The sequence below is a fragment of the Peromyscus maniculatus genome, chromosome 3, assembly GCF_049852395.1.
Source record: "Peromyscus maniculatus bairdii isolate BWxNUB_F1_BW_parent chromosome 3, HU_Pman_BW_mat_3.1, whole genome shotgun sequence".
Lineage (NCBI taxonomy): Eukaryota > Metazoa > Chordata > Mammalia > Rodentia > Cricetidae > Peromyscus > Peromyscus maniculatus.
The window spans coordinates 56470248-56488160 of NC_134854.1; the positions used below are offsets into that span (position 1 = coordinate 56470248).

Consider the following 17913-nt stretch of genomic DNA (forward strand, 5'->3'; position numbering starts at 1 on the left):
ACTGCTTCCCTGAAGGCAGATCATTTGTAGCCAATACCTGAACTACACTGTTTTTTTCTTCTCCCGGAAGTGATCTGCCAGTGAGAGCAAACAGGAAAGAAGCAACCTTGGAGAAAAGCACAACATTGAGATTATGCGGGAGGCTGGACACCCTGAACCAAACAACTTTCAAGATGAGAGAGATGTCTAGTCTAAGTCTTCCACTATATGAGCTGACGTCAGGGAAAGGTGAGTCACCCACCTGATGCCATCAGCTTGTTCAAAGGTATAAATAGAATTCAACGGCTTGTTTCTGTTGTCGTCTGCTGTCAATTCACAGTCCAAAAATAATTGAGAAGATCAGCAGATGGATGACTAACATTGAAATAATTTCTAGAAAGCAGGCCCTTCTGTAGCCTATTTGATAGTAATAGGTACTTTTTCATGAAGCCTTGATTTCAAGATGTGAGGGAACATGGATCTCCACTCCCCTCTCCCTACACTACCACCCTGCCTCTCCTCTTTCCTCTCTCCTTTTCTTCTGTTACTAACCAGGGTACAATGCGATGTAAACTTTCAGGGTAAAGTTTAAGCTGCGCAGCCACGTACACCTTTTCATGCTGATGCTTTGGTTTCCGACTGTGAAGTGGCGAGGTGTGGAGGAGGAAGCTACGGGGTCTGGGTGTGGTCTTGGGATGGCTAGCCTCAGTTACTGAAGGAGTCCTAGTGTCTAGCATCAGAATGGAGCAGGCAGAAGAATCTGCTGGTGGTCTCAAGGTAACCGAAGACCAGAGGAGACCTAGAGCATTTCAGGTGGAAATTCCTCAAGAAAATGGCCTGTCCAGCAAACATCTGTTCAAGGAATGGGTTGTCTTTTATGATTTTCACTTGTGTAGTAGAGTTCTAGCAATAGGTCTACAGTGTACATTTTAAAAATTTCCCATAAAAAGACATTGATCCAAGGGCCTTGAAAAACAAAGGACACTGAACAAAAACTAAGAAGATCCATGTAAAACATGGTGTTTCATTAATAATACTGTAATAATATCATTTTATTATTTGTTATAAATATAGTATACTAAAGTTAAAAATGGATAGAATTCAGTGTGGGGTATGGGAATTCTGTAATATTCTTGCAACTGTAAACCTAAAAGTATTTAAAAATAAAATTTTATTTAAAGAATAAAAAAAAAAGACCCACCCATATGATTGCTTATGCAAGCTTAACTCCAAGCACGGTTGCTGGCTTCCAACATGTTTTTATTTTATTCTTTTAGAGTATTTTAAAACTTGAAGGTATTCAGCTATAAGATATTAAAGTCACAGCAATTGCCAAGCATAAGAATATTCACATATGTGATTTCACGTTTCAGAACTTCAAATGCAGACAAAAGACATATTAACAAATCTGAGTACAACAAGACTCTGAAGATCTTACAGCTGTTCACTACGTGTGCTGTATTCATACAAAGCTTAAAAAGATTCACACTGATGTGTATGTCGGGGGAAAAGCTTGGATCTGATGGTAACCGGTCTTAACCGTCCCTTTGCAGTACTGAAGGTTTCAGAGTATCTCCAAAGATGATTGTCAATATTGATATGATTTGATTTTTTACACGTGTTTGTGGTGTCCATGTGTTGTTTGTCCCAGGAGATCCCAGTCTCCCCATCCTGAGCACTAGCATTCCTGGCAGAAGGCACGTGTTCAGCTGCCCAGCATGTATGTGGGTCCCGGGGATCCGAACTCTGATCTTCATGCTGGCATGGCAAGTAGGCACCTGCTGTCCACGGCACTGTCTCTCTGGCCCACACCTGTTAATACTGACTTTTAAAGACCAGGGTAAAACCAGAACCCTAATGTTATATGTGCATTGAATTATGCGCTTTGAATCAGCATATGGGAGGCCGTAAACACATGCAAATCACGTGCCAACCAAGGGAATTAAGTATGTGGAGGAAACAGTCTAAGACAGTATCAGTAGTGACAGTGTAACCCTCTATGTTTTCTGAGTCTCTATAGTAAACATACATCGCATCTTTTACAAATTTTTGATCCTGGGCTTGGGGCACCCTAGAGAAAGGCATCCTCTGAAGCTGTCACATGTGGGATGATGGCTGGAAACCTCAAATCTGTACTTTCAATCTAAACTGAATATCTGATTTATTTTCACCCCTCAAACCAACCAGCAAGAGTCTTCAGATTTCAAAGGGAAAGGGGAGGAAAACCATGTCTGGGCTTGAAGACACCTTACTGCTTGAAGATTTTTTTTTATGAAAGCTCTCTGCTCCCTACCTGGGCATTTCAGGGAAGAGCTGGGCTAAGGAGAGTTCACAGTCAGGCACAAAGAGGCCGTCAGAGTCACACAGGTCGCTACTTATGGTAAGGAGGAAAGACCTGGAGTTCTTACACCACAGGCTACTACCTGGAACCCGAGGCCCTACAAAGTGTGAATTCAGGTGTCAAAAGCTTGACCCTGACCAGGGACACCTTGAAAAGGAATTATCAGGGTGTAACCCACTCCCAGTGGAAAGAATAACTGTTGTATTTTTAACAGCACACGTAAAAGCCAAAATATGGAGTATGAAAGTTTAATGAAACGGAAAAAATAATAATAAAACAACCATCAAACTCCTACACTCCTTGCTTCTTATTTATACAAACACAGATGGGCCAGCAGCTCCAGGCCAGCTGATCCTAACTACGTCATCAAGTCTCAGAATGATGGGTAGATATTTCCATCTCACCATTTCCATAACTGCATACCTACCCTGAAGAGTGTGGGGAAGAGCTTTTTATCATCAACCTCTGTAAAAAGATATATGTAAACAAGATTGCCACCGGCCATCAGGACTAAAGCAGAAGGCACCCTGATGGTCACAGGACATTTCCAACCATGAACGTCTCAATGGGGAGAAGAAATAGAAACCAGAAGGGGATGTGTGCACCAAGGAAGGAGTGGGGAAGAGAGGCAATTTCAGCAGAACCTATTTCCTTCCTAAATTATCTTACTTTATTGTCTCCTTCATTCATTCATTTTAAGGATGCTTGAAAAAGAAGAGGAGGAGGAGGGAGAGAAGGAACAGGAGGAAGGAAGTTATTTGGTCAAATCTCCAAAGTAAGCACCTAACAGAAGAAAATGGCTCCTTGTAGCTGACATGGTTCTGGACCACTGAGTACTTCAGACAGCTACAGACCGACTTTCAAAGGGATCACGCTCTTGCTTTGTTTCTCCCCTTGGAGCTACGGGGGAGCTGAGAATGTCCCTGGGCCACCCAAAGCCTAACATCTATCTTGACAGCTAAAAGGATTTTTCAGAACAAAATAGAAATTGCACATGGTTAGATCATAAAAAGAATCCTATTTGAGGGGCTAGGAAGGTGGTTCAGTCAGTAAACTGCTCTCTGGGTAAGCGTGAGGGATGGAATTTGGATCCCTGGTACCTGGGTAAAGAGTCAGGCATGGCACTGCACACCTGTAATGTCAGCCCTGGGGAGGCAGAGACAGGCGGATTATTGCTAGAGCTCCCCAGTCAGCCAACCTAGTTGAATCAGGGGGCTCCATCTTTAAGCCATATATTTCTGTCATTTTCAACTCTAGTGTCCACATATGTACACATACAGAAAGTATGTCCCATGGGAGCCAAGATACATATACATAATAACTGTGCGTGAGAGTTTTAGGCACTTTGGTGGTATAGGGACTGTTCCAACCTCTGAGCAGAGGTGCTGAGATGGTGGATAGACCAGTTGGGGTTCACCTGGGACCCCAAGCAACTTGTACCATTCCTGCTTTACCCTGAAGTGGTATACATAGCATGCCTTTGATTAAAAAAAAAAAAAAACCAAAATGAAAAACAAAACAAAAAAAAAAACACACACCAAAAAGCCGAGAGAGAAAATGACATTCAACAAACCCAAACAAAAGGCTGTACCACAGAGTGGGGGTGTGGGAGCCAGTGAAGGGTGCGAAGAGGAAAATGAGAGAGTGAGGAGTTCAGTGCGCCGTTTCTTAGAATGGAAATGGGAAAGAATCAGAACATAAGTGCTTTTTTTAAAGAAAGATACAGAAAGTGGGTGGTGACTAGAAGAGGAGAGAGATTTAGGGAGAAGAGAGACTAAACTATTAGGAGGATGGACATCCCTCCCAGTATGCCGGGGGCACTCCCAGCCTATGGTTGCTATTCTAGGGAAGCTATTAATAGCTTTTCCTGTCCCTTCCCAGAGTCCCCCAGTTTGGAGGATAATTGGCACAGTCCCCTCCTCCATAGTTCTGTTCTGAGCCACGGGACTGATGAACAGGACTGAAACTGAGACACACACGGAGAAGGAAAGGAAAGAGGGGCACAACCCTGCAGGAAACGATCCGGAAACGGAGACAGGACACAAGCTAAGAGCAAACGCAGATAAAGTCAGGATGACCCGCGAGAGCAGAGCGTGCAAGAGCTTGAAGCCTGAATAGAGAAGAGACAGAAGAAACAAAGACGAATGATTCATAGCACAAATATGTGTAGGCTCCTAATATTTTCCCCCGTATTGACAGGATTACTGGCCGAGACCAACCTTTGTAAAACTGACTGAAAATGGCCACCGGCTCCTTCTAGCCCTTGCAGACGCCCACACAGCCCCCGTGGTGACTGTCTCCTAGGCTGCTCCGGGGTAGCTCACCTCTCTCCCAGACCATGCCTTGGCTCAGCCTTCCCACCAGCCCCTCCCCCACTCCTGATGGCCGCATACCAGACTGTCTGCACTGTGGTTTCCCAGCCTTCCACAGATAGGCCACAGCAAGCGAAGCTGTGCCTCAGTGCGTCATTTCAGAGACCTCTTTGGACTTTTCACTAGATCAGAATTTCATATTGTGAAAGGCTGAAAGTAAATATCACAGGCAAGTTCAAAAGGTCATGCGACTTCTAGCAAAGCTGTGCCCTAGATCTAGAAAGAAGATAGAATCCAGTCAGCATGGGGTCTTCTGGAACTGGAGTTTCAGAAAATATGCAACGTGGGTTTCTAGCCCGATTTTGAATTGGGACATATTCTGGGTTGAATTCATCTGTTGGGGCGCTAATCCCTTCTCAAAATTGGGTCTTGCAGGTTCTTACAGGGACTATCAGGTTAAAAAGAGGTCATGAGCATGGGCTGCAGTACCTTAGACAGCTTTCGAAGAAAGGTGATGGGAACCCGGGCTCATACAGAGACAGCGCCACAGGAGCATGGACACAGCCATCCAGCTGTGAGAAACAGCATAGCCCTCCTCACAGCCAGGAAAGGAACCACCTGAGGATGCCCTGTGACAAAACTGGCTTCCGTGTGCAGTGCTCTGTTAGGGTGGGTCTTGGAGATGAGTGTACAGGTGCAATGTGGCCAAGGATGCATGTTAGGAGGAACTGGGTGGACAGTTCAGTCCCCCACCCCAACTTTCCCTGAAGAGGCCATGTGTCATCTTAGAATTATCGGAAAGAGTGAGCATTCCTTGCAGCAAGATTAGACTGGTCAATCTTGAACAGATACTTCTAATTGTGTGTGCCTCAGTTTCTCCAGTGAAACTGGCTACTGGACTTGTAGTCTTAGGTGCTGACTGTGACTGATTATAACGTTGAAGAGGGATCACACAAATGCACTGAGTCAGGGAAGGGGATCTAATTTAAACGTGGAGTGATTGGTAAACATCCTTCTGAGAGCGGACGGCAAGGCAAGCGAACTCCAACTTCCTCATCTGGGTGAAGGCAGAGCCCTCAACACTCCCTCCAGTTCTCACACAATCGGCTCCGTCTTCTGAATATCTGAATCTGGCACAATGGAACACCCAAACAGCTGAAATGTTTGTCCAAGTCATTTAATCCTTCAGTACCTAATTCCATGATGTCTCCCTTTGGTCAGGCATAGAACCCACTTGCTGACATCTTTGGGCTACCAAGAAAAGAAAACACAAACTCATTTCTGCAGCCCTCAATTTTCGTTTCTTCCTAGTCGCTGCCAGCCAAAATTCTTATCTGCCTCTAACCAGAGCTACTGACTTGAGTCAGTAGTATAAGGAATGGCGTTTAGCTCTGCTTCCTTATATGGCAGGGAGTGACAGTGTGCTTGTCTGTCTAGCTGAACTGCAGTATGGCTCAATGACAAGTTCTAATGATTGGTTACGGAAACCTTCTGCTCTGGCTTCCATCACTTTCTGGAGGGAAGACACAGAACAGACAGCCGTAGGGTTGGAGTCAGGGAGGGGCGTTGACTCCTGCTCTGCCATCTGCCATTTATGTCACTTTGGGCCAGCTATTTGGTTTACTTTGCTGTTCTTGGATGGTAGTCCTCTGCTGAGAAAGTGCTGACACACAGTGGGCATCCCAGTAGGGTAGCTGGCTGAAATAGTTCATCTCTGCAACCATCCTGGACCTGAAGGGTCCAAGATAGCCAGCAGTTCAGTGATAGTCCTCTCTCTAGCTTGTTCTCAACTTCAGGAGTTTTTTCCCAGTATCTCATCTCTCTCTCACCCATCCTAGCCCCTTCATTTTCCTCCTCTCTCTCCTTGCCTTCCTCCGTCCCCTTCCTCCTTTTTTCTATTTCCCATTATAAGTCTAAAACATTGAAAAATCTATCTGTCTGTCTATCTATCTATCTATCTATCTATCTATCTATCTATCTATCTATCTATCTATCTATCTATTATCTGTCTATTTATTGTCTATTACCTATCTATCATCTATTTCTATCATCTATCTATCTATCTATCTATCTATCTATCTATCTATCTATCTATCATCTATACCTATCAATCATCTGTCTATCACCTATGTATCGTATGTATGTATGTATGTATGTATCTATCTATCTATCTATCTATCTATCATCTATCTATCTATCTATCTATCTATCTATCTATCTATCTATTTATCTATCTACTATCTAAACCCTAGCTCTAGGGAAAATAAAATTCTTTAGACATACTACATGAAGAATTCTTAGACTGTAAAAGGCAGCTCCAGGCCCATTATTAACAAGGGTGAACGTAGCCGTGCAGGTGACAGCGACAGTGGAGGCTGTCTTCTGCAGAGCAGGGAGACCTGTGCTTCCGAGACAGCCCTGGTTAGAACGTGCTCTTGACAACCTGAATCAGGGTGACCTAGAACTTGTATCTGTTGGTCTTTGTCTGCCTTCCTGGGAAGCCCAAACATTAAAGAAATCAACTCTGCTTCTTCTGTCTATATGATGGCCAAGGAGGAAGCAATATAGGAAAGTGTGTGGCAAAGGGTGGGGAGTGTAAAGGGAGTCACGTGCCTCTAGAGAGCCTTTCTACGCAGTCACAGTAGATAACTTATAACGTGTAGTTTAGTATTAGTCACGTTCAAGGCAGTTTAGAGTTATTACTTCTAACCATTAGAATGAAGGGATGATTATCCTGATTTATAATCAAGTGAAGAAATAGGCTGGAAGTGGTAAGTTTGGAATTTAAACTCAAGTCTGTCTGACTCCAAAGTTCGTTCTCAAATAGTCACACCTCAAGAGTCACCTGCAAAAATTGAGTCCCCATCTCCTGGATTTATTTGAGCTAGACAATAGAGTATAGCTATTAAACCTATGGTCTATGGAGACAGATTATCCAGGTGGGAATCCTGTTTCTTCCACACAGTGGTGACCTTAGATGTCACTTCATCCAGTCGGCACTGGGTCTCTTCCTTTGTAGAATTATTTGGTGAGACTACTCTTTATTTTTACCTAACAAATACACTAGTTTTTACCCAACAAATAATCTCTACAGACTGGTTGGCACGTGCCATACACTATTCGAAGCACTGAACAACTGGTTTTCTCTTGTGCAAAGGCTAATTTTAACACTCCACGCCCTAGGGTCAATGGTGTGCCAGGAAATGTTTAATTATAATCTCTGTGGGATGTGTGTGTGTGTGTGTGTGTGTGTGTGTGTGTGTTTTAGTATGTGCCAGTTTCTTTGCTGTGTAACTCGTGATAAATTTCATGGCATCACTGAACAGGGAACTGGGAAGAGAAGCTTCATAGCATTACATCATATGCATTTTCATCATATATCTACCCATCATAGACTGGGTAGATATAACTGATCTCCAGAGGACAGATAAAGCCAAATATAGTAGACTAATCAGGAAGGGGTAAGTTTTGAGTGTTTGCTACTTATCTTTCAATATTACATACAGAATGATGAGCTTATGTGGTCAATTTTAGAACACTGGTCATGAATGTTTCACAGCTAGATGCCAAAATTCTTGAAAGTTTAACTTTCAGATTTGGGGAGGCACTCTGAATTTAGGGTACATAAAAAGAGCGGACAGTGACAGAGAGAGGGGATGGTGGTGTAAAACTGTGGGAGTTAGTTCCCTTTCAGCCTCTCTTCCACAGGTCTGCCTCCGTGCACACCCTGAAAGCACCTGCTCTTGTAAAGCAAATGGCATTTGTGTAAAAATAGAACCAGTCTTGGCCTTCTCTTCATTTTCTCAATTACGGATTTATTTCTTTGTATGGAAATGGGGCACTTGCCACGGCACACGTGTAGCGTGCAGAGGACAACTTTCAGGAGTTGGCTTGCTCCAACAGGTAAGTTACAGGAATTGAACTCAGGTTGTCAGACTTGGAGGCAGGCGCCTTTACCTTCTGTACCATCTCATGGGCTCAGTCCTGACCCTCTTAATGGACCAGGCCAATCACATGAGACATTAAGCTGTAAAATCTCTAGTGGATGTTGAATGTGTATTCTGTGTTCTGAATATGGTACATTCTTCTGAGCAATACCATAGTCTAAGCTGCTGAGTACCAGAAACCCTTTGTGGCGAACTTTCTGCCCTGCAAAAGCAAACTTGTCCCTTGTGGCCCAACTGCTTCTGCAAGGGCCTCCAGAGAGAGCATCTAAACCAGGGGGTGTGCCGGTCCCAGATTTAGGGGGTCTGGAGACATAGGTACAGGAGAAGTTGCATTCGGGATTTGTTATCCTTACTACAAAAAGGAAAGGAAGAAAAACATAGAGAGAGGTGGGAGGGAAGGGAGATAGAGATAGATAGATAGATAGATAGATAGATAGATAGATAGATAGATAGATAGATAGATAGAGAAGGTGTAAGGGAACTATCTGAAGTAATTGATCTTTAAAGTTGCTCGAAGACATAAATACTTATAAAGAAAAAATTTCTCGGAATCACCTCCCCCAAAGCCTAAATTCCACATAGTAACAGTGACTGGAATAAGATGTGGAAACACCATGAGAAATTTTATTCTTGCCATATTTCCAGTGCTTCACAAAGACAAGCACTGGAAATCTCATCAGCAAGCTGGACCTTATGGGACTGATAGTCTTGTGCTTAGACAAAAAAGGATAGAGAAAGACAGAGGAGTTCAGAGAAATACTTTAGCGCTTCCAAAGAGGCTTGGTGAGAAACAGATTATTTGGGATCCACAGCTGTAACTTTTAGGGGGGAACCATCTAAACAAAAATAAGTTTCTGAGGAATAATGACCTCCATCATGTGCCATAAATTACTGTAAACACCAGTGACCAGAATTATTTCTGAGGCAGGATGTTTCATCAGAGCCTGGAAGGAGCCTTTACAAACTGCAGATGCCTGGAGCCCACTCCAGCAAGACCTACTGAATTGGAACCTCCAGGGTTGAGTCCCAGAGACGTATTTTTCAAAAGGTTCTGACGTTGATTCTGGTTGTGATGCTGCCTAAGGACCACTGATACAGGCAGGCTGAATCTGTGCATTGCTAAAGTGGAGCATCCTCTTTTATCCAGAACTGCCCGGAACTTCAAAGCTGTGCGTTCCAGAATTATTTCTGCCACTAACAAAGAACATGGCCTTGATCAACTCACTTGGATTGTTCCTCCATTCAACAAATATTTATTGGGATTATGCTATATATGTCAGGCAACTAAACATCTACTAATAAAGTGCTGTTGCCTGCTCTTTGCATCTTGTCAGCTAACAGAACAGCTAAACATTACTCAAAGGCACTACCAGTACATACACAATTTTTCTTGGTGTGTATTGCTAGACTTTGGTCTCTCATCTAGAAAATGAAAAGTAGATTAATGATATTTATTTGTTTATCTTTCTGTGCTAGGGATCAAACTCAAGGCCTTCTGCATTCTAGGCAAGTGACCTACCACAGAACTACATCCACAAGCCTAGTTCCTTTATGTTTTAAAAAAATCTTTTTCTTCTTAAGACCTCCCAAACTTCTTTATGATTTTTCCTATGCACAGTAGTAGTACATATCACAGGTCCAGTGTTTGGGAAAATACAAAAAAACGGAAGTGACTATGAATTCAATTACTCCTTAATAATTTAGCATCTCATCATCATAATGTAGCTCTATAATTAGAAAAATGTGCTGAGGAGAGATACATTATTTACTCAGTTTGCGAACATTACTTCTCATGTATATAGATGTGTTTAGCTTTTTGCAATAACTTGTGGACTTCCAAGGATCAGGCCCAGGGCTGGGAACCTACAGATTGTATTGATAACGTGCCAAGCGTGGCTCTTCACCAGCCAAGCCTCTTTCTGTGATCTCTATCAGCGGGAGTATTTTTCACCTCTGGGAACTTGGACACGGCATAGGAAACCTTCTTAACAATTGGGTAGCCCAAGTATGCACTCCCTGGGCTAAATAATATCCCAAAGTACCGGCAGCTTAAAAATTCCATGAACTTATACTCTCTTGAGGCAGGTATTTTCTCCTACCCCTCTACAAAGGCACTCCGAATACCAGAATGCGTACATGTATGCACATCCATTTCCTTGTGCATAACGACCTTCAGATTTCCTAGCTGGTCCTTGTTTGTTTGGTTCGCCTGATCTGGCCTTTGATGCTCATTCCTGACTGTATATTTGTTGATGCTTATCTGAAGAGGGGCCCAGAAGAGAGCATGGTGCTGCCAATGTGGTCAGAACTGGGAGAATGTAGAGCATCTGTTCCCCTGCCTGATAGACATCTTAAGAGTGTTTAGTGAATGAGAGACAGAAGGGTAAGCATCACCTAGACCACTGATTAAGAATACACTAGCTTAATGCATTCCGTTTACTGAAGAACTGTGACTTACAGTGAGATAAGTGAGGTTTTGTGTTGTATGTAAGTAGTGTGTGTGTGTGTGTGTGTGTGTGTGTGTGTGTGTGTGTGTATGTGTGTGTGTGTGTGTGTGTGTGTGTGTGTGTGTGTGTGTGTGTGTGTGTGTGTGTATGTGTGTGTGTTGTGGGTGGGGTGGTGCACACCCCTGCGAAGAACAAAGGGGCATATCAAGTATTCTTCTCTCGTATTCTCTGCTTTATTCCTTTGAGACAAGGTGTCTCACTGGATCTGTAGCTAGAATGACAGTCCTCAAGCCCCAGAGATCCTGTCTCTGCCTTCTGCAGTGCTGGGACACAGGTAGCTGGCCATACTCAGAATTTAAATCAAGTCCTCAGGCTTGTACAGCAAACACTCATATCCACTGAACCATCTCCCAAACCCCCAAGTTTTCTTTATTAAAATTGTTCAGTTGTTAATTTGCTGGCTTTGAAAGATTGTCTTCATTTAAGGGAGGAGCCATATTATACAAGAGCTTTTTGCCAACAACAAGTCTCAATGGGGGAGGGTGGCTGCCAGACCGAGATACGCCAGAGCCTCTGACCATCTGCTCTGCTAAGGGACCTGAACCAATCCAATGTCCGCTCTCAGGATCTGACCTGAAGCGCACAAGGAATTCTCCAGGTGCTAGAACAGCTGCCTCGAATAGCTGAGTTTACAATGACGGGAACACAGCGTTGAGAGCCACAGTTTCCTGCTGGTTTCCTTGACCCATCTGGATCTTAACCCCCTCCCTGTTGACTGTGTCCTGTTTGACTTCTGAATCCCCCACCACTTTATTATTCCATCTGTATTTTAAAACCCCACCCCTTCGCTTGAGCTACTGAAGCTTAGTAACAGAAGGACCCGCTGGTCCTTGATTCTGAGTCCAATTGTCTCTGTACTTCACCGTATCTCTGGGCCCTGCCTTGCTGAGAGAGATCCTGGTTTGGAAGTTTGCTTGACCTCTGGCTTTTACTATTTCTTCTCTACTCTCCCAGCTCTAAGTCATGACATAGCTTATTTTGAAATCTCTACCCATCCTGGCCGAGGCTGGCACACTCTCCATTCCAGCTCGGAAGCAACTGGCCCTCGTCCCTGTGGCTACTTAACCTTGGCCCTGCTAGTCTTTGTCCATAGGTGAGGACTATATAGCTCCCCCAGCAAAATGTCTCAGGGGACAGGAGAGGGAATGTCCCATGTGGGCTTAAAAGGAACCAATTATGTACTCCTACTTAATATGTTCCTCTCCAAGTAAAATGATTTCCTGGTGATCAAGTGCTTTCATCCGCATAGTCACAACACAATGCCAGAAGGCTCAGGAAACAAGAAAAAAACAGTCACCAAACTATCATCATTGCTGTGTATGTGCAATGTGTGTGTGTGTGTGTGTGTGATATGTATATAACACTCATGAAGATGAGCACTTACAAAGAACACCCAATTTGCTTAAAATATTTTTTAAAGTCCAACCATTTCTCACTGCTCCATAGTAAGCCTTTTATTAATTTCTCGGTGCTCTCTTGAGATACTTTTGTAAGTAGCTATTTCTGAATTTCTCTAACACTGACAAACTTCCTTTTGAAAGGCACTTCTTCCCTTTTCTTTGGAATGGAGGCTGTATGAGGCACACTTCTTCTACATATCTGTATATTCACACTGCCCCCCCCCACACCAGATCTTAAAAACAAAAGACACCCCTGAGCTGGGTGTGGAGGCCCACATCTCCACCCCTAGCGCTCATTTGGAAAGCTGAGGCAGGAGGTTAGTGAGTTCCTAAGGAGACTAGATTAGCTAGCAAGAGACACTATCTGAAGTCATCTAAACCGTTTCTCTCTTGTCTAGAAGACAACTGGCTGTGCCCTATGCAAGGCTATCTGGGTTTGACACTCGCTGTCATCTGGGTCCCAGCCCACAGCTAAGCTCCCGTTGGCTTCCAAGTCTGGAAACGCAGGAACGCTCATGTCTGGCTAGGCGGCTGGGGAGCTGGTCAGTTGGACATCTAAGGGGTAAGGGCAAGAGGGTAGCGCTGGGCTTTAGTTAAAGTTGGAGATATTGGACGATGAAGTCAACGTAGGTAAGAGACAGCTCCTAGAGAAATCTGCTCTCAATAAGGCCGGAACCCCAGCCAGGTGCTGCTGGTTACCTCATCCTGCCTACAAGGCCCAGGCCTGACAAGCTGGGATTAATCCCATCCTTTTTGGCTGGAGGCAGGGAAGCCACCTCATTTACTAAGGCCTGTCTGTTGTCAGCACTTTGTCATTGGTCTGTTGGCCTGGCTCTGTGCATTTCCTGGTTCCGGGATATTGCTATGTGCCACAGGGGGCCTTCTCTTACCCTCTCTCGGCTCCTGGTCTCTGATCCTCAAAGCCAAATTTCAGATAACATTGGGGTAGACCAGTTTCTTAAGGCTCTAGGATTGGGGTTCTACAAAGTACCATGCAAGATTCTCAAATAGGAGAAAGGAGGAGAGATCTTCAGGGAAACAAGATAAGAAATGGTGGCTACCACCTAGAGCTAGCTAGTAGACTACCCTGAAGATTCAAATTTAGCCTCTATGGGCCTCTAGGGAAAGGAGACAAAATCTCTCATCTCATTTGGACATCTTAACGCCTACAGGATGGAAGAACGGCATGCTGACAGCCGTGCCAGGGGAGGCCAAAGAGTCGAGTTCCTTCCTTAAAGGTCAGGGTTATTGAAACAAAGGAACCAGAACCAGAAGCAAGGCCTCATCTTGGAGCTCTTGAGTTAAGAATAAGCTAAGAGTATCTCTTTAAATGTGCCAGCTCCTCAGAGCCCATGAGTGTCTAGATGGGGTGAACAGATGAAGGGCTTTTCGTTAAGAAGGGAATGGTGCTATTTTGGGGCGTCCTGAGATTTACCCAGAGAACGCCTTCTTAAGGTTTGGAAACCCTTCTGGCAGCATCTCCCTAGCCTCCTCCCCAGTCCTACCATGCTATTTGCATTCCACTTCGTCAGCGGTTTCCCCACCCCCACCTCCCTCAGCCCACCACATTTCCAAGCCACACAACAGACACCCAGGCCATGGGGAGCTGGTGGAAACCCTTCTCATGTCCATCTCTAAGCCATGTCTTGTCTCATTGGAGAATGACTAACCAGGAATCATGCTACCGTGAATGACAAATGGACATAACTGTATGCACTTTCAAGAAAAGGCCTATAGAACAGAGACTACCCAAGCTAGATTCTGGAACTTTCTATGACACACCTCCAAACCAACCTATTCTACCTGCAGAGAACAGGAAAGGACTGGGACCAGTAGTCCCAGGAACCAGTGAGAACTGGGAATACCCCCACTGTCAGGAAATACAGTCTCAGGTCTCCTTTAAACCCTTCAGTCTGAGATGGGATCCTTTATCTTCTCTCTTTGATGCAAAAATGAAAAGCTTAGGGCAATCTTTTGATTTGAATGTTTTAAAATACACATTCTATTGACTTTCAAATATGGTAATAAGCCCAAACTTAACCTGTAAACCAGTCAAGTACACTCTTCATGTGTTCTAAGATCTAGCCTGCGTTTTCTCTTTTTACCCAGAACTTTGCCTTTATGTTTTTCATTAAATGATTTTAATAGAATAAAAGTTTCCAGCCCGTGGCTTCATTGAGCTTTATTTACCTCCCTATTTGGGGAAATGTATCCCAGCTCATTCTCCACAGGAAGGAAATGGCACCAAGAATTGCCTAAAGTTCACAGTGAGCTAAACTCCCTCACTCTCTGTGTAGCGAACACATACGGTGTTATTTTAGAAAATGTGTTTTTGTAGTGATTGGGTGTGGGGAGCTCATGAGGGGGATGGGAGAAACTGCCCTTTGGGGGACTCCAGGGGATGCTGGCTTCAAAATGGAATTTATCCTCACATCCAAGATTATAGATTTTCTTCCGAACTGCATTCCCTACATGGTGTAGAGAACACTTAAGAAATTGCTCTTCATGTTTTGATTGACACTAAAAACCCTGTGAAAAGTTTGGAACTTGATGTCTCCCGGGGAAGGACAATAGTCAAATAGAGAGTTGGTCTGCACCCTTTCTCACTCTTACCCAGAGCTGTTCCAGGGGAGGAAATTCACTCTGCTCTCATGCATCCCTTCTCAAGAAATTAGCCCAATACTTATAAACACAGGACTGCTTAGTCCAAACCATCATAGTCTACGGCATAGCATAAAATGGAAGCAGTCATCCGGAGCTCCTCGTCCTTAATATATGATATTATTTTTTAAATGATCAGACTCATTCTTCCTTTTGCAGGGCCCCTTGTCTTCAGTGAGTTCTAGCCATGCGTGTCTGGTTTTTGCCTAACACTAAGGGGCTGCACTGTTTCCGTTTACAACTCCATATACACAGCCTTAGTACCAGGAGGGATCTGTGAATGCCAAGCACTTTGTTCTCTGCTTTTTTGACCATGTATTGCCACAGCACTGAAACTCCCCCGCCCTTTACAACCAGCTCTTTCTAAAAGGAATTACCGACTGATACCAACTTGCACTACTGTTTGAGATGCCCAAATACGTCTGTCTGGAAATAAAAGCCCCTCTTCTTCCTTTCTGGAACGTTCTCCTCACGGACATCTTTTCTGAGCCTCTGGGCATACCTTCCTACAGAAATGAAGATTTCTCAAGAAATATTTTGGTGGGACGTTGACCATGATTTCTACATACACACCCACACATGCATGCATTCTCTTGCTGCTCAGTTTTATAGAAGACAGACTCAGTAAGCATCTTCTGCCTCAGCAAATCGCAGCTGAGGGCCACTGGCTCCGTCGGTGTTAGTGTAGAACTCTGATCTTATTTCTTTTTTTTTTTTTTTTATCTCTGAAAGCCCAGTTCTAAAATCCTAGTAGCAAAGTAACAGAAATGTATTTAGCTAAGAAAAAAAAAATCACTCTTTGTCTTAACAATATCAAAAATTGTTGCTGTTATTTTTTTAAGCGAAACCTGAAACCTATTTAAATGTCTGCTGGTAGAAGATGGAGAAGAAACTGCCTGAGGGGCGGACCAGCAGAGCTCCCTCGCGGGCACTATCCTGGGGATACCAGGTATACAGTCAAGGTCCCTCTTGAAAACAAAATCGCATCCTGGGCAAAGGCACGCATGCTCCCTGAACATGTCACTATAAGATCTTTCCTCTTGTCCCATTTCTAGAAACAAAACTTGAAGTTTCATCACATTGACCTTCTGGGAACATCCGCAGGTCAGGGAAGTCCAGGCTGGCTTTGGGAATTTACACGGTCTGTTGCCTGCCTGGAAAGGGTTTGCATATCCAGCACCCTTTCCCTGGAATGTTGCCTGAAACCTGCGGAGCGGCTCCCGCTTCCCTGAAGGCGGAAAAAGAAAGACCCTGTGTCCTACCTCTCAGGCAGCAGCTTCTTCCCAAGGAGGAGATCGTCGAGCCCGCCGCCGTCAGAAAGGAAGCAGAGGTCCCTTTAAGCAACACAGCAAGAGAGCAAGCAGCTAGGCAGGCAGACCGCCTAATGCACACTGCTCTATTCAATAAAACTGCAGACCGCCCTTCCTTGGCCCCTCCCAGAAGTCCATGCTAAGTGAACACATACCCCTATGTTTACAGTCAGCAGGCGGTGGTATGCATTGTGCTGTAGTTTTTCTAATAGGCAGCCAATGACGACACCCCGGCCAAGGTGATGCTGTCTGCCCGTGCAGATGCCTGTCATTCCCTAGGCATGCTCAGGACATCACTCATCAGAAAAACCAAGTCCTAAAAAGCTTGAAACTGTGAGCAGGCTGCCAAAACCAGCCCGCTCCATGCCCTTTTTTGGTGATCCTAAGCAGGGCCTCCTGGAAGTGAATCCATTGTCAGGAACAATCATAAGAAACGTTAATCTTGGAGAAGGAGGATGTCTCGTAGAACACAAATAGAGCTTTAAAAAGAAAGTACAGTTCATGAAACACGAAGTGGACAGTCAGTCGTACTTATGGGGGTGAGATTGGGGGTGGAGTCGGGGAGACGTTTGTAGTTGAGGAAGCCTTAATAGCGTATTTCTTTTCAAAGTAGTTGCATTACAAAATGAATTTAAATCATTCTGCAAGTTAAAAACCTGAAGCGGATAAGACTCAGGTCTGCTGTCCAGGCTAAGTTCTAGCCAAGAATATGTCTGTGTTAAGAAAACAACTGACAGAAAATATAGATAAAATGTATCAGTTGTTTTAGTAGATAATGTTGGCCAGAATAAAGGGAGGGTGAGCAGTTTGGTCAGATGGGATCCTAAGGTTTACATAGCTCTGCTGGTTTTCCCCATCGACACCCACCTTCCTCTGGTTCCTCAGTCTTAGCAATGGGGAGATTGTACTAGAAATGAAGGTGCATGGGGAGACCAACACCTGCTTTGGGGCAGCCATAGCCGGGCACATATGCGCTCACAGGTGATACAGATGTTCTGGTGAGTTCTAGAAAGCCTGTGCTAAGGGAGAGTCATCCTTCAGAGCTGCTGAACTACAACGCAGGTCACTGGCCCACACATGCATCCAATTGTGGTCTTGTATTTTTTGGAATCCAGTCAGTACTTACTTTTTAAAAAAATTGGAATACTTACTGTTTGTCAGGCCTGGGGCTAAGCACAAAAATCCATGTTTCATTATGAGTATGTGTTTAGACCCTGTCTCATCATTGACCAAGAAGCTTTAAATATTTTCCCTGGCTAATTACAAATCCAGAAGCTTAATCAACACACACAGTCTTACCGAAAAGCCCTTCTCTATTCATGAAGCTCTGACATAGACGGTGTCTCTATTTAGGAAGCAGCTCCTGCCCTTTCTGCTTCCTTGGGAACACTTGGGAAGCAGCTGGGCCACACCAGTAAGTTTCTTCTTCAGCCCTGAGTTGTTAACCAGTCGCCCA

The 17913-nt window shown here is 44.2% G+C and overlaps 1 protein-coding gene across 10 annotated transcripts in view; it reads right to left on the bottom strand.

The window, feature by feature from the left end:
- Cald1 (caldesmon 1) overlaps positions 1-16744 on the bottom strand; it is a 186057-nt gene extending 169313 nt beyond the window's left edge. For 2 of the 10 annotated variants that reach the window (XM_042273048.2, XM_076566529.1), the window contains exon 1: positions 16410-16563. The gene's annotated coding sequence lies outside the window, so the exon portion shown is untranslated. Of the gene's footprint in view, positions 1-16409; positions 16564-16612 lie in introns of those variants that run through there. The other 8 variants (XM_076566533.1, XM_076566531.1, XM_016008667.3 and 5 more) reach the window with 6 other exon arrangements.
- Between the last annotated feature and the right edge of the window lie 1169 nt (positions 16745-17913).